At 40.2% G+C, this 16,813-nt stretch overlaps 1 non-coding gene across 1 annotated transcript; it reads left to right on the top strand.

Annotated features, from left to right (window-relative positions):
• Positions 1–15,806: 15,806 nt before the first annotated feature.
• Positions 15,807–15,880, top strand: LOC149868302 (small nucleolar RNA SNORD36). Its single transcript, XR_016441517.1, has one exon. It is a non-coding gene; the product is annotated as a small nucleolar RNA SNORD36 (small nucleolar RNA).
• The last annotated feature ends 933 nt before the right edge of the window (positions 15,881–16,813 follow it).

Below are 16,813 nucleotides of genomic sequence, written 5' to 3'. Positions count from 1 at the left end.
TGAAGTTACTGAAACAAAGTATTCTTAAAAGAAATAGCCCATACTTTAATCACAGCATGACATTCTGTCAGCACACTGAAACTATTCCATAGATTTTGGTTCTAGCCTGGATGCAAACAGGAGATGTTTGGAAATTATACAAAGGAACATTTTTGTTAGGAATTTTAATTTGTCATAAGCAAACTATCTTGGGAGAACTTGACATCTCTAGTGCAAGTTCATTTAGAAACCAAAATTGAAAGAAAGTGTTTGACAAGGTTAAAATATTCCATTTCACCTGAACTTGGAATTAAGTAATTATATTTTCCATTTTAAAGCAACTTAATTTACTTTCTTTTTACTTCTATATGATAAAATATAAAAACTTAAAATTGTTGAAATTTAGACACAAACAATTATTTACAGCTCTGTTAGAAACTAGTCAGTGTTCGGTTTGCTTGCTCTTTTTAACTTTGCAGGGCATGGCTGATAAGATATGGCGTTGAGGATTTTTCTGTAGGCAGGCACTTGACATTTCCTTCTGGAATTTCTGCTCAGAGGGGATGCTGCTCAGCCTATGAATTTACGTGTCCTCAGAATATTCTGAGTCACAGATTTATTTTACTCTTCTTTGTATTTTGCAGGCTCTACATATCTTCTTTTTATGCATGAATGTTTCAATGCACTTATGAATCTGAGAATTATCTGAGTAGGATAATTCTGAAGGATAGGGAGAAGAATTAATTGATGTAAGCAGTGAGTCATGACACTCCTGCAGGCCAGCCTTCCGCTTGATATCCTATATGAATGATTAGTTTCTCTCTACTATGCATCTTTCTTGAGTTAGGGAGCCAAACCTCTTGTATCACCATATTTAGTAGATAGTCTGGCTTTCAGACTAATATATTGGGTCAAAACTCTTGTCCGAATCTCTAGGGCACTGACAACTGACTGCTACTTCTTTGCATCTGCTTGGAGGTACATACGTTTTTTCACATCTGACTGTCTAACTCTTCTACCCCCTATCTGTTTGGTAGGTGACAGAAATCAGTGCTTATGCTGTTGACAGGGAATTGGCTGTTGACAGATTTTACTCCAATTTGGAGTTAAATGAAATGCTGCTACCATGGAGACATCCTTGGACTATTTTTCCAGGCATTATATGAAATAAATTAGTGCTAATGACAAAATATACCCAGGCATTTATAAATGTGGGAAGCAGTAAATGGAGAGATAAGAGAAGCTGACCAGAGTTTTACATGTTAGAATAATTGCTTTAAGTGAGATAGTAGGATTTGGTTTCCTTATGAAGTGGCCTGAATTGAAGATGCTGCCTGGGTGGCCAAGAAAGATTATGAACAGAGTAGCTACGAGATTTAGACTGGAATCTAAGTTCATCTCTCTTTGCCAGGAAACAAATGAATTTGTAATTCATAAGATACAAAAAAGCCTTTGCATTTTTGTCTATGATATGATAGGTTCATAGAAGTTAGGTAGAACTTTTAGATTTAATCAATGATCTCCTGAAGTTCTACATATGAAGGAGATGACCCAAAACTGGGAATCTCTGGAGGATAGGTATCTTTCTGGAAATCCAATAATATATATTTGACTATCAACAAAACTAGAAAGATGGTTTGACTAGAAGTAGGCCAATATATTCAATTTGATATTTTCAAGTTATCATATGCAGTGACCATAAAGAGCTCACTGGTTAATTTCACAGATGACACCAAGTTATAGGGAAGCGTGGTAACACTTGGAGATAGATTACAGATACAGGCAGACCTAGACAGGCTAGCAAGTTGGGCGGATTGGAATCTGATGAAGTTCAATGTCGAGAAATATAAAGTGCTCCACCTCAGGATGAGCAATCTCCAAAAAACCTACAGGCTTGGCAGCACCAAACTGACTTGCATCATGAATGAAAGAGACCTAGGGGTAATAATAGACCACAGTATGAATATGAGTCAGCAGTGCAATGCTGTAGTCAGGAGGGCAAATAATACTCAATCAATATGAATGAATTGATGCATCTCCAGCAAAACCAAGGAGGTGATTCTTCTTCTCTACTTAGCACAAGTGAGACCACAGCTGGAGTAATGCATCCAGTTCCAGATGCCACAAGTTAACAAGGATATGGACGAGGTTGAGATGAAAGAAGAGCCACCTGTATGATCAGAGTCTTACATGACAAGCCATATGAGGAAAGGCTGAGCGATCTGGGACTCTTCAGCCTGAAGAGAAGAGGGCTGAGAGGGGACCTGGTAGCAACTTGCTACACTAGGGAAGTACATCAAGGGCTCGATGAGCAACTGTTCACCAGGGCATCCAAGGGGAAAACCAGGAGTAAGGGCCGCAAACGCTTGGAAGATCAATTCAGGCTCAACATTAGGAAAACCTTCTTCATATTAGGGTGTCCAGACTGGAATAAGTTCCCTCCAAAGGAGACACAATCACCTACCCTGGAAATCTTCAAGAGGAGACTAGGCAGTCACCTTGCTGGGGTCACCTGACCCCCAGTTATCTTTCCTGGTTTGTGCCAGGGGCTGGACCTGATGATTTTGCAAGGTCACTTCCAACCTTACAATCTATGGAAAAAAACAAAAAAAAAAAAAGACATTTTCCCTTAAGATTAGACAAAACTACCAACTGATTTGCTGCCTAAATCAATAAACTGTTACAGGATCTCTTTCTGCAATGTAATAAGGATAATCAGTAGCATAACTGATATCATAATAGTGAAAAAAAATCAGTTTCTGAATTTCATCCTACTCAACTAAAATTTTTTATATTTTGATTTTCTGTGCTCTTTGTTAACTAGAATGATACTGCCTATACCTATTTTTTAAATGGTATTTACTTCAGCCTGAAAACAAATATTAGCAACTTACTAGGTAGCATCAGGTAAATTCGTTTACTTTTTAACAAGCATGAAACTGAGGTAAATTGTTAGATAATTCTGAAAGCTCATCTTAAATCACTTAATTTTCACTGCAACAATATTTACCTTTCCTTAACAAAAAAATGGGGGAAGAGCAAGTATTCTGTCTCAGTCAGAGCTCCCTGGACATTCAGTTATTTTGGAGTAGGTTGCTGAAGATACCAGAAACAGGACCACTACATTTCTATTCCTGTAGATACCTCCAATTCTCCAAATCTTTACTATGTAGCCAAGAAATCAATGCTCCCCTGAGTTCCAGAGAAGTCTCTTTTGTTTCTCTTTATTAAATAAAGAATGACTTGCCCATCAAGAATGCCGGATGAATTTCAAATAACAAAAACAAACAGATTTTACTTTTTATATTTATTATATAAATTAAATATTTATAAAACTTAAATAAAATAGGCAGAACATTTGAAGATACCAATCCCTTCCTGGATTTGCTCTTGTCCAGCAGGCCCGAGTGCCTCCTTCCCTGCTCAGGGCTCGGGACTGGGCCACCACTGCTTGCCCTCTACTTTGCACCTCTGCCTGGGCCCCGCTTTTCCTCAGCTGGCCTCTCCCTCTGCCATCCCCACCATGCCAGGCTCCTGGTGCCCTCCCAGGAGGAGCTCAGTAGAAACATCCCTGGCCCCTGACTTTTTTCCCCAGTTTTGGAGGTTGGGATCATCCTGACATAGTCACTAAACAAATGCTGTTTTAGCAAAGAAATTTCTCTTACAGTTTTCAAGCTATTCACATTTAAAGAGCATTACAGACAGACACACAGATAGACAGACTAAGCTATATATATAGATCTCTCTCTCTCTCAACATTTCTCCAGAGAAGCACAAGCACTGGCTACCTATTTTAATATTAAACATGGGCATCTAAATTTAATTTTAAACGTGTATCTGAGGATGGATATTTACATCTATATTTAACTAAGGTCTAACTAAGGTCATATCCTTGTTTCCCTTAGGATGTAAAGAATCAGCCAAATGAAGCATTTTGTAGGACTGAGTTCCAGGTAGCTTAATTTTGAGGAAAGCTTAGTAATGATGTGCAATGAGAGCTGTGGATGCTTTGAATCTATGAAAAGTAGGCAATTTCTTTAGATACATAAAGGATTGAGATGCCTAACTTCAGGCACCTGAGTCTGAAAATTTTAGTAACAATACAACACTGCTCTAATTACAAATCTACCCCCTATATAATATGATCCCACATTTTCAGGGTTCATTTTAGAAAAAAAAAGCTTTCCCCTGAATTTATGTTAATAATTATAGCTAAAAGCTGTGAACTGCTTTGCCCTTACAAAATCTCAAAGAAGAATTAAAAAAACAAAGGAGAGAGCCAAAGGGTTAAATGCACCAAAAATACAAAAATAAAATGTTAGAAAAATTCTGACTTGATATTTTTATTGTATGCATCAAAACTGGTGTGGCTTGATTAAATACCAGCCCTATATATAATTTGTGTGCAATTGTTAGTGTTCTTTTGGAGGGGGAAAAAAGCATAGACTTAGGGCCCTGCTAAATATTCAAATTAAAACTGGATAGAAAAAAGCTATGAAGTTATTACACATTTTCAAGCACTGACTTGATAGCTGGTTGCCCCTTTTATAGCTGGATAATCCTTTTTATTGTGTGATAATAACTTTTGTACATGTGGCTGGCCTTACTTTGCATGTGTGACCAGTCTAAGTTTATTGCATGATTGACCAATTAATTGTTTAATATACATATATATATATATAATGTGTAGCAGGGGCCTTATACTCAGAACAATACAGTATCTATGGGTGAGATTGCTTGCTCTTTAACTAAGATCTTTGTTCAGCAAAGCAGTACCACATGCTTCCATTTAAGCAAATTGGTAGTCAAGGCCCTTGCCACATGTTACACTTAAGGCATGATTAACCAGTTAATCACATCTTAAATTGTAACCAGCCCATACCTTAAAGCAATTAATGGCATTGTAAAACAAGGAATAAGCTATGCGACAGGGGGCGAGCTCAGGGTTGAGTCTCATGTCAGCCCACCCACCTGTCTCTATGGGGCAGGCCGTCCAGTCTTTCCTGCCACGACTTTTCTGTTCTCATAAATGGGTGGTATAATTCGGGAGGCTGCCCATTCTCAGCCCCGATGCCAGGGGACGCTATTTGTGGCTCTAAACTTTCCCTACACTGCAGCCCATGCCTCACAGATGGCATCCACATAATGTTTGTAACCCACACCACGACTGGTGGTCTCAGGTCTCACAGGGACTCTCACTCAGGTTATTGTGCTCAACCTTTAGGTCTTTCTTTCAACCCACACTCAACCTCCTTGCAGTGGAGGACTTACCAGGGTCAAGACTCACCTGTAAATCTCTGGCTGAGCCGCCAACTCGACCTCTGGCCCAACTAAGGCCTCAGGTGTCCGAAGACATACGTTGGCCTCCTCCCCACTCCTGGGGCTCCTACTGCAGCCATTCTAGGGACTCTACACCACACCTCACCCTGGGGTCTTCTCATCCTCCTCACATTCAACTACATCCTTACACTTGACTACTTATAGGGCTGGCCCTTGCACTGCCCCTCAGGCCTACTCCCAGTTTACCCCTACTCAGTATGCTCCTGGGACTGCCCTTCAGGCCTATTCCTTGTTCAGCTCTACTCAGCCTCCCTTGCGCACAGTCCTTCAAGCCTATTCCCCTTCAGCCCTACTCTGTGCAGGGCCACACAACTCTCCCTTCTTCCCTAGGGCCTCACTACACCACCCTCTCTCAGGGCCTCAGGGTCAACCACCCCATAGGCTCAGGTGGCACTCCACTTGCCATTCCTGACCCACCACACTCAGTCCCTGGGGTCTTCCACCCCCTCATGGATTCAGGTGGCTGCAGCCATGCCTGGCCCTAAGATGGGGGCTGGAGTTAAGGTGTCCCCCTCATCTTTCACTGGGGAGGTAACTGGCCTGGCATTACTTGGGGGCTCCCATGCCACTAGGAGCCCCACCAGGCCACCCCTCCCCAACAGGGTGCAGTTTTAGGTCATGTCTAGGATCAAGAGCCTCCCTCCTGCTCTTACCTTCTAGATGTTCTTGCTGCAGCTCAGCCAGGCAATGTTTCTTCCTAGGCTGGCAGCAGCAAACTGCAGCCTTTATATCCCTTGTTCTGAAATAGCTGCCACCATCAGGCACCTGGGAGCTGCCTAACTCTGCCCTATAAAGTGGCAGGCACCCAAACATGCACTGCCACAAACTACAAAGTTATTCCACATTTTTTGTGGAATAACTTTGTGGCTGGTTTCTATGATTCCATTAATTGAATGTGTGGCCAGGTGTGTCCCCATGGCTGAGAGCCCCATCAGATGAGGGCTCCTAATCTCAGGGGTATATGGAGTGTGGGCTCTCAGCCCCAGGCTCCCCATCACTCATGGGTGCTTGCTACTTGCTAGTGCAGAGGGACCCAGGACTGTGATTGCCTGAACTGGCAATAAGGTGCAATGGGATCTGATGCGTGATCTCACAATCACACCTCCTCCCATGCATATTTGGCATGGCAGGAAACATGACTGTGTGGATCATGCATAAAATTTCATTGTGCATGGGTGACTGGTGCGTCCAGATTGCTGACTGGTGGGGATCACTGACTGGGGGGGGGGGTTCCCCCGTGATCCCCTCTGTGGTGCTAATGTCATCATGCCTTTACCTACAGGCCTGGAGGGGCCCCATGGGTGAGGTTAATCTGTGTATTAACTAGGGCCTTCATTCAGCAAAGCATTACCATGTTTTCACTTAAGCAATTTAGTAGTCCTGCCAATATTCAGAAAAAGTATTTAAGCTTATGCTAAAATTTCAGCATCAGCTTAGGTGCTCTGGTAAGACTGGATTTAGTTTGGTAGGTGTGAATTTGGACATGTCAAACATTTTTGCCCATATTAAACTGCAATAGGAAACAGAATTCCTGCATTTATTGCAAAGCATCCACGCCAGAAGATAGGCGGGTGATCCAGGCTGACCTGGACAAGCTCAGCAAATGGGCAGACGAGAACCTCATGGTGTTTAACACTGAAAAATGCAAGGTTCTCCACCTTGGGAGGAAAAACCTGCAGCACCCTTATAGGCTCGGCAGTGCTACATTGGTTAGCACTACAGAAGAAAAAGACTTGGGGGTCATCATTGACCACAAGATGAACATGAGCCTCCAATGCGATGCTGCAGCTAGTAAAGCGACCAAAATGCTGGCGTGCATCCATAGATGCTTCTCGAGCAAATCCCGGGACGTCATTCTCCCCTTGTACTCGGCCTTGGTGAGGCCGCAGCTGGAGTACTGCCTCCAGTTTTGAGCTCCACAATTCAAAAAGGATGTGGAGAAGCTTGAGAGAGTCCAGAGGAGAGCCACGCGCATGATCAGAGGTCAGGAAAACAGATCTTACGATGACAGGCTGAGAGCCACGGGACTCTTTAGCCTGGAAAAGCGCAGGCTCAGGGGTGATCTGATGGCCACCTATAAGTTTCTCAGGGGTGACCACCAGGATCTGGGGGAATGTCTGTTCACCAGAGCGCCCCAAGGCATGACGAGGTCGAACGGTCACAAACTCCTGCAAGACCGTTTCAGGCTTGACATAAGGAAGACTTTCTTTACTGTCCGAGCCCCCAAGGTCTGGAACAGTCTGCCAGTGAAGGTGGTTCAAGCACCTACATTGAACACCTTCAAGAGTAAATTGGATGCTTATCTTGCTGGGATCCTATGACCCCAGCTGACTTCCTGCCCTTTGGGCAGGGGGCTGGACTCGATGATCTCCCGAGGTCCCTTCCAGCCCTAATAAAAAAAAAAAAAGTAGGGTAATGTACTAGCATTACATTTTCCAGAGATGCTTTCCTCTAAAAATCTTGCATAGAGGTCTAAAGACAATATGAAAGTGTGGTATTATGGTTAAGGCACTGAACTTAGATCCAGGTGATCTAGGTTTAATCCTCAGCTCTGCCAAAGACTTCTTTGTACAACTTATTTAAGTTCTCTGTATCTCAGTTTTCATTCTATAAAATGTACATAATAATGTTTCTTTTTTTCTCAGCTCTTATCCATTTTCTGTATGTAGGTTGTAAGCCTGTTGGGGAACAAATTGTTTCTTACTCAAGGTCAAGATCAAATGTCCTTTGTCAAGCAGTCAATACAGCTAGAGTAATTAAGGCATATTAGTTTCTGCAGCATACAATACACAAAGGAGTTATGTAGATAACATCACATCAATCTATTTTAGATCCCCCAGCCAGAATGACCAGGTATTAAGGGTGTGCAAAGCGGGCCCTATTTGATTAGGATTTGGCCTGAATCAGGGACAGTGATTCTATTTATTGATTGGAATCACTTTCCCTGATTTGATTCAGCCAAATCCAAATCTGAAGATTCGATGCCAATTTGGAGAATCAGTGATTTGGATATAGACACAGCTTTAAAAGTTTTTTCTTGAAGTGGTTGTAAATAAGTAACAAAAAACAATGATTTTTTTTCATTTAAACATAACTGATTCATTATTTTAATGGTTTGATAAACTAAATTTTAAATCCTTGGATACAATAGTGCATCAACTCTTTATATACAAGGAAGAGGAACAAATATGAAAAATGAGAACAATTGGCATGAAACTCCTTTGATAACAGGAGTTTTTACAATCTCCTTTTTCTCCAGAATTAAGGCTGCAAAAAATTCTTAGTTTTAAAACCATGAAAAATAAGTATGTATAAGATCAAAAGATAAGTTTTTGGAGTAGGGACTGTTAAAATCAGAGAATCACAGAGTGCTATCACTACAGTGGATTTGAAAGTCTATGACTGCAATAAAAGAGCACTAGAAATGGAGAAAAACTCAGCTTACTACAGCTGGTGATGAAAAAATCAGCCTTATATTGATAAAATAAAAGTGTTGGTGATTTTGAAAATAATAATTTTTGTAGTAATTTTGTGAACCACTCATACACATGAGAGACTGAAGGACCAAGTTGCAACAACTTTATACCTCATTTATAGTTTCAGTAATTTTAGGAGTGATTTTTCCCATACTATGTGGTAACTAAAAAAATGCCAGAAGCAATAAATACTGTGTCTCTTCTGAAGACGGTTTTTATCACTTTGGGTAGAAAGGAAAAAGGTGTTTCCAGCTGCATGTTCAAAGATGTCAGGACAAAGGCTGCAGGCTTATTTTGGAACTCTTAAATACAGCATTCTAAATTTTGCTCTCAGTTATGCAAATGCACCTTCCATTTACTTAAGCGAAGGAAAACATTTCATACTGTCACAAAAAAATAAAATCCATTCTTGGCTCCACATGTACTTGCACACACATAACTGAGAGCAGAAATTAGTTCAGTATACACAAGTATACCTAACAAATCAGCAACAATGGAGGTGTCTACACATGCTTTTATGTGTGCCTAAACATAATGAGAATTTACCTAATGTGCATTAAGGCGATTTAGGCATGCGTCTACACATGCATGTGCTATGGTGCATGAACGCGGTGTGTGGACTGATTTGGTACTAAAGTTAGTCCCAGGTCAGTCAACATACACCGCCTTAGCATGTCTACACGTGTGACAAGGTGCTTTAGCAATTTGCAACTAAATTTCATACCTGATTTGCAGATATCAAATTTAGGCACAAATAGTCTAAAATTGCCACATTTAAAGTGCCTTAATGGTGTGCAGGTGTAGACCCACGCCCTTAATGCACCTTAAAAATGGCTTCTTTCATATGACAAAAACGGTGTCCATATTTTTATTTTTGTGCACTTTGGCATTCAATTTGGGAGCTCTTGGCTGTCAGAGACATTACCAGGGATCACTACATGGAGGTGACTTTCATTGATCTCCTTAAAAATTGCTAATGTGCCTTAAATCAGCACATGTAGATGCGCCCAGTATATAGTAATTGTCCTGTATCCTGAACATCAACAAATATGTTGGATATACCAGCTATATAGTCGCTATCTTGTTTCCAGGATGATAGTAAAATGTCCTGAAAGCTATAGCTATTACACTAAATTCATTTATTTGGTGCAGACTACAGTGAAGGCTCCAAGAAGTAGAAATTAATCCATGGAGGTCTGTGCCAGTGCAAGACCTGAAGGTACTTTACCAAATGGTTTGGACACAGTAGTATAGCTTCATATGGCTCAGATATATATGTCTTTCACCCAGGATAACTCTATAGTTTTCATCTCCTATCTACTTTGTGCCCAAGGTTTCTATTTTTTAATTGAATCAGTAACTTGGATGCATAAAATAGTGACGTAATGATGTCAGGATAATATTAAACGTTTCAGCTTTTACATTACCTAACACTTTAATATTGCCTGGCATTGACAAATAACTAATTCAAACTATTTTTTTACATATTGCACACCTAAGACTTAGCAGGTTAAAAACTATAGGAGTAACTACACAGTGGGGAAAAGATCAAATAACAATATATCCCTTTAAACAGGAATTTTAAAAAAGTTGGAGTGAGACAGCTATTTCCAAAACTTGCCAAAGCACATCATGGGTTACTTATTCCACGAACTACTCAGACCTTAGTATTTTTTAAATTAGGTTAGAAGCCTCTTTGTAGGAATTGGTAGCTATTTCAGAGAAAACTTCCCTATTCAAGAAAAACACTTAAGCATATATTTAAAGTTAAGCATATGCTTAAATGCTTTCCTTAATAGGAATGTTTCCCTGTCTCAGGCCTTTAGTGTTTTCATCTTAGTGTGTGTTGGGTTAATTAATGTAAAACCAGAAGTAGGGAATTCTTTTTTAATTTGCATATGAATTAGCAGGGTCCTACATCTATATGTATAGCTGGGAGAAATCCTGTTATATAGGACTTGTCAGAATTTCATTGCAAGGATTTCATTACTGGGATTCTGTCCCATTCTATATAGGACCTCCAATTATATGTAGTCCTAAACTTTTATTACTCTTGAGCATAGTGGGGGCCAACCTTTTTTGGCAGGAATGCCATGAATTAAGCACCACACCCTTCCACTCTGATTCCCTGGTCCGGTCTAATTTCCTGCTCTGCTTTCTGCTCTCTGCTCTACCCTGTGCTGCTTGCCCACTCCTTGATCTGCCACATCCCACATACAAAGGCTGCCCGCTCTACTTGAGGCACTTGCTGCAGATTAGCCACCCCTGTTCTAGCAGAATGGGTTGAATTAAATTATCTGCAGATGTTAGCAGGGGTGTTTGTAGCGGGTTACGAAGGTCTGAAGAATGGGTTTGTGTTTTGGGACTTCTTTTGAGACAAGGGTTTATAGTTTTATTGCTTGGAACTCCCTGATGCATTTATTATGAGCCTGAGGTATGTATATTTGAGAATGTATTCAGTTTTAAGGATTTTAATAAGATTTTAACTTGGTTTTAGTTGTCCTTGGAATTTTTCTGAAAACTTAGGCTTTGGGCTTTTGGAGGCTTTTTTAAAAATCTTTTTTCAGGGTGTTCTCTAGGGAGTACTTTTTTGCAGCATTTTAACACAAGCATACATTATTTTGGAGGCCATGGTGCCTTGGTAAAAGTAGCATGATCATGGTATCAGCACTTAACAGACATTTCATCTAGAGATATTTAGGCTCTAGTCCAGCAAAACATTTAAACCCAGGTGTAACTTTAACAATCTGATTTGCCCAACAGACTTCTATATTCACTCAGCATTCATGGAGTCAAATTATAAAAAATCAAACAAGTCTTGCTCATTAGCAGGTGATTTAGGGGACAAAAGCACAGCTTTTATTAAAATAAAACACCCAAATGCCCTAAGTGAATTCCTAACCTTCTCCTCCCTCCCCAGTATCAAAGACAAAGCTTCCATTGTCTTGAATGGGGACAGTGCTTCGTCCAAATTTCTTCTATAAAAGAAAGACCTCTATAAACATACAGTTAGCTGGAAAGCCATATATTAAGTGGTTAATAACTTATTAGGAATAATATCCATTACATATTGGGCCTTTTTTCAACAAACAACCATTCACATTATAATGCTAACTCTTGTTGCATCTTGGAAGTGCCTCAGGGCTGTTATTTAGCTAAGGCTAAGTATGAACAATTGGTTCAAAATGGCTGCCCAATATCAGGTAAGTCAGGATGGGGGGTGGGGCTAGAAGGGGGTTGGGTTCCAGCGGGTTGGAAGGGATTGGAGGTCTGCCAGCGGGTAGGGGAGTAGGTGCAATCTGCAAGTGAGCAAGGGAGGGCAAGCATGACCAATGGGTGGGGTGGAGAGGCAGGCACAACCCACAAGGGGTCATGGGGCAGGTACAACTAATACGTGGGGTAGGGGTGAAGGTGCAAGCCACAGGGTTTTGCTGGGGTCCGGGAGTGTCTGGTAGGGTCCATGGAGGAGGGATTTGGGGTGGATCAGGGGCTACTTTTAGCCCCCCAGCTCCCCGTGTGAAACCTACCGGGACTTACTTGCTCAGTTGCAGCAGTGGAGAAGGCTGATAAAAGTGGCTGCACATGGAGCGGCTTGTGGGATGGGGGTTGAGAGGGCTAGCAGGGTGGGAGGTGGGTGTAAAAATAGTTCAGTGTAGAGGTGGGGGTGAAAAGAGCAACTCTGGGGGTGGGGTCAATGGCTGGGTTTACCCAGCCCCAGGGCTGTACAGGGAAAGTGTACAGAAGTTCCATGCACCAGTTGGACTTAAATCAAATACGTTTGATACTACATATACCCAATTTTATCTTAAACTGGGTTTTGGAATTTCTAGACTGGTTTGTGTGCATAGAACTACTGTATAGTTACAGGTTTAGACTGATTGCTGAGACCGGGTCTGTAAGTGCAAGGCTGGCACTCAGATGAGCTAAGTTTTAATCAGGTTGCTATTTTGAACCCAATTTAACCTGCCAAATGTCTGTACTTAGCCAAAGAGTATCTGAACTATATGACTTCTTGTAATTGACCCCAAAAACTTGTATTCAGTTTTTGCCCCTTTTTGTTTTAGAAGTTGACTTGTTTCTTTGTGTTATTGTTTTCTATGTAAAATGTCTAGAAACATTTCTTTTTTGATTATTTTTCATACTAGGAATTTGGGCCTTATCTATTTTCAAGGACCATAACTTGAGCAGACGATTAAGTTTGTGGATGATACTAAGCTGTGGGGACAAGTGGGCACATCAGAGGATAGGTCAAGGATTCAGGAAGACCTTGACAGGCTGGTCTGATGGGCTGAACAAAACCATATGAGGTGCAACAGGGACAAATGTCAGGTTCTTCATATGGGTAGGAAGAATCCTTACCATATCTATACAAGGGGTGGTGGTCCACTGGTTGTCACTGCATCTGGAAGGGACCTAGAAGTGTCAGTTGACCAGAGGATGAATATGAGCTACCAGTGTGATGAAGTCACCAGCTGAGCAAATAGGACTCTGGTGTGCATTAGCAGATGCATCGTCAACAGATACAGAGAGGTGCTCCTCCCCATCTATTCGGCATTGGTGAGGCCACAACTGGAATACTGTGTCCAGTTCTGGGCACTGCACTTCAACAAGGGTGTGGACAAGCTCAAAAGGGTGCAGAGAAAGGCTACCCGCATGATCAAAGGCCTGGGGAACAGGCCCTATGAGGAGAGACTTTGGGATCTGGGTTTGTTCAGCCTGAGCAAAAGAAGGCTGAGAGGAGACTAGATAGGCACCTACAAATATGTCAAGGGAGAACACCAGGATCTAGAAGAACAACTTTTCAGAAAAGCACCCTCCTCCTCCCAGGAAGGTGTGGACCAATGGACACAAGCTAGTCAAGGAAAAGTTTTGGCTGGACATAAGGAAAAACTTATTTTCCATATGGGTAACTAGAATCTGGAACACACTTCCAGCAGAAGTGGTATAGTCATCATCTCTGGCAGTCTTTAAGAGGAGGCTGGACAAATACCTTGTTGAGCTCATTGGAGTCCAATTACCTCCTGCCCTGGCAGGAGGCCAGACTTGATGATCTTACAGGCCCCTTCTGGTCCTTCTTTCTACGATTCTATGACTCTGTGTGGACAACAGGGATTATAGCATCACAGGAAAAAAGGAATGCCTTTGATAATGTGAGAAGTGATTTTTATTCAAACTATCTACAACTCTAGGTTCATTTATGTTAACATATAATTAATACCTGAAAAGCATTTAGAACTATAGGATAGCCATTCTGAACAAGATCAGTCAAGCTGCTTGCATATTTTGTTTTCAATGGTGGTGTGCATCAAGTGCTCAGAAGAAAAGATAATGCGGAACAGTTATGGAATAACCTGCCCATAAGGAAGGTTGATTCTTATAAAATTCAGTTAAGTTTTGTTTTAAATCCTTAAGCTTCAAGGCATAGATCATATTATTTCCATCATCCTTGGATTGTTTGTAATCTTTACTATTGAAATTCTGAATGATCACATTACGTATAAAATATCATTTTTTCTTCTTTTTTTTGCACCCTGCTACACTTATTTTCAATAATACCTAGTAGGATAAGTTAACAGCGCTTCTGTGCTTTATACTAAAAAGTTTTTCCTCATACCAGTTTTAAATTTGTTGCCTTTCAATTTATTGAAACAGCATCCCCTTATCATTATATTATGAATGTACATTTATTTGTCAAGCCAGTGTTACATTAACATTATGTGGCTATTGGAACTCCCCATATCTTCTTGCTTAGTTTGTAAGTCTCAGATACTGTTTCTTGACTCTTAATTTGCAGTGCTATTTTGATTTTTTACGTTAGAGATTGCTTTGCTGCTCTGGGAGATTCTCAGAAGGACTGCATTGCTAACACTGATGTCATCTGTTGTTTGACTAGTATTTGTTCAGAAATGTATCACTGCATTTTTTCCATGTCTGTGTTTTCTGTCCTCTTTCACATTTTTATTTGAATTATTGGTGAAGAAGGATGCTGGACTAGATGATCCTTATGTTCCCATTTGGTCTGATATTCTATAAAAAGGGATTTATGTTGTGCAGTCATGTATTGTTAAAATGTATATTATTAATACAGGAGAGACTAACTGCTGTGTAACAAGTATGATTATTCTTTTTATTGCTGTCCCTTCCTACTGCTTTTGGAGCTGCTGTGGGGCACAAAACTTTCATATAGCACCATGTGGAAGCAGAATCCAATCAATAATCTCCTACATTCAGCCCTTTAATAAGTCCTAATAATTACCTGAGAATCATGAGCAGCCTTCAGAGGAAGAGAACAGGCATGAGAAAACACCCCACCTCCACTTATCTGGATAGTAATAGGAAGTTGCCATATCCCTAACATACTGCCACATGGGAAAGAATCCCACCATCAATACATCCTTCTACAGATAAGTCATAAAACTTCCCCAGCAGTTCCTTAAGAATCAGAACAATGTGAAGACCAGTGACAGCAATACGAGCATACCTTTTCACTTCAGTATGACCCACAAAATGAATATAGCTAATTATTCATCTTCAGGAGAAAGAGGATTGGTCATAAATGAAGAGGAAGAATTGATTGCTGAAAGGAAGACAGGCTTACCATCACAATAGCATTAAATGCAGCAGAATAAAAGAAAGAAATAATAGATGAAGTTTAATTTAACAAGAAAAGGTAAAAATGGATGATTTAATACTAAAAATTAGTGACTAAAATAGTCAAAAGCAATGAATAAAGAGATTAGTACTTGAAGGAAGAGTAATCAAAGAACAAAAATAACTTAAATAAAGACCTAAAATATTTGATAGGAAAAATCAGAAGGCTTATGAACTAAACCAAAAAGAGAATATAAGATGGCATTTTTCATAAATGGTAAAGAGAAGGAAATGAGATTTAATACGTGTGAAATTTGTATCGCACTGTTTTATCCCACTCAGTAAATTTAATAAATGCTCTTCAGGTGAAGAGTCTGTCTTTGAGGTGTTTGTCAAGCATGCATTTATCTATTTAGTATCTTGATTATGATGATAGTACATTCTTTCACTGACACAGATACGTGAATATCTGATCTAAAGCTTTTTAAGTCAGTGGAAAGACATTCCCTGATTTATATTATGTCCATATTGCCTTGTAAATGATTCTGTTATTTTTATGGTCTTGAAACAAATCTGTCTGAGGAGTCCTATCTTGCTCCATAATTGAGAAGTGCAAATTGATCCTTTAATGTAAATATATATATATAGCAGTTTCTTTCCATTCAGACTGACATTACTGTCAAAACTATGCATATGTTTCCATGGAGTGGTGTGATAAGACATTGTCTCACAAATATTTGATATTTTTCTTCTGTGGAGATGCCTTCAGTTCTCAATCTGTATGTGTCAGTACCAATAAGCATCCTTTGTGTTTACAAATGGTTAATTTTGACTTGATCCATAATCTGGATAATGGGAGGAGAGCTGATGGGTGATATATACAAGTGAGTGAAGTATTTTGATAAGTTCTCCTTTGAACTAGACTAAGAAACCGTCATAACTGACAATCTTCTGTCATTTTCAATGTACATTTGCTTTTTCTTTTAACTATTAGGACAGTGTTCGGGGGAACCTTTACCTAGTTGTGTATGTAATCATAATGCATTTGAAATATTCTAAACAAAGCTGGTGATTTAGGTCTTTTCTCTGATGACTGTGAAGGAGGGGTTTTATGATCCAACCTCTTGCAGTACAGAAGGTAATTTTTTCAGCCTTACAAATAACAGTAACATAACTGAAATTAACTGAGCTTTCGCTAAATGCATACCACAGTAAGTGTTCACTGACCATATTAGTGCCCCAAAATTCATTATATAAATCTCTTTTTATATACAAAACTCAGCACCTTCCTCGGTTTGTCTAGATGCACAGAACAATGCCTCTTTCTCTTTATATTTGTATACCAAGATCAATACCAATCTTTCTTCCTCCATGCCTGGTTTTGTGCACTAAGTACGGTACACTCGGCTTTTGGCCTAGTCCGTTCT

This window comes from Crocodylus siamensis, chromosome 3 (genome assembly GCF_052110815.1).
Source record: "Crocodylus siamensis isolate JL-2025a chromosome 3, ASM5211081v1, whole genome shotgun sequence".
Taxonomy (NCBI): domain Eukaryota; kingdom Metazoa; phylum Chordata; order Crocodylia; family Crocodylidae; genus Crocodylus; species Crocodylus siamensis.
Note: the sequence above shows the minus strand (reverse complement) of the source record. Positions and strands in the feature narration are given on the sequence as shown.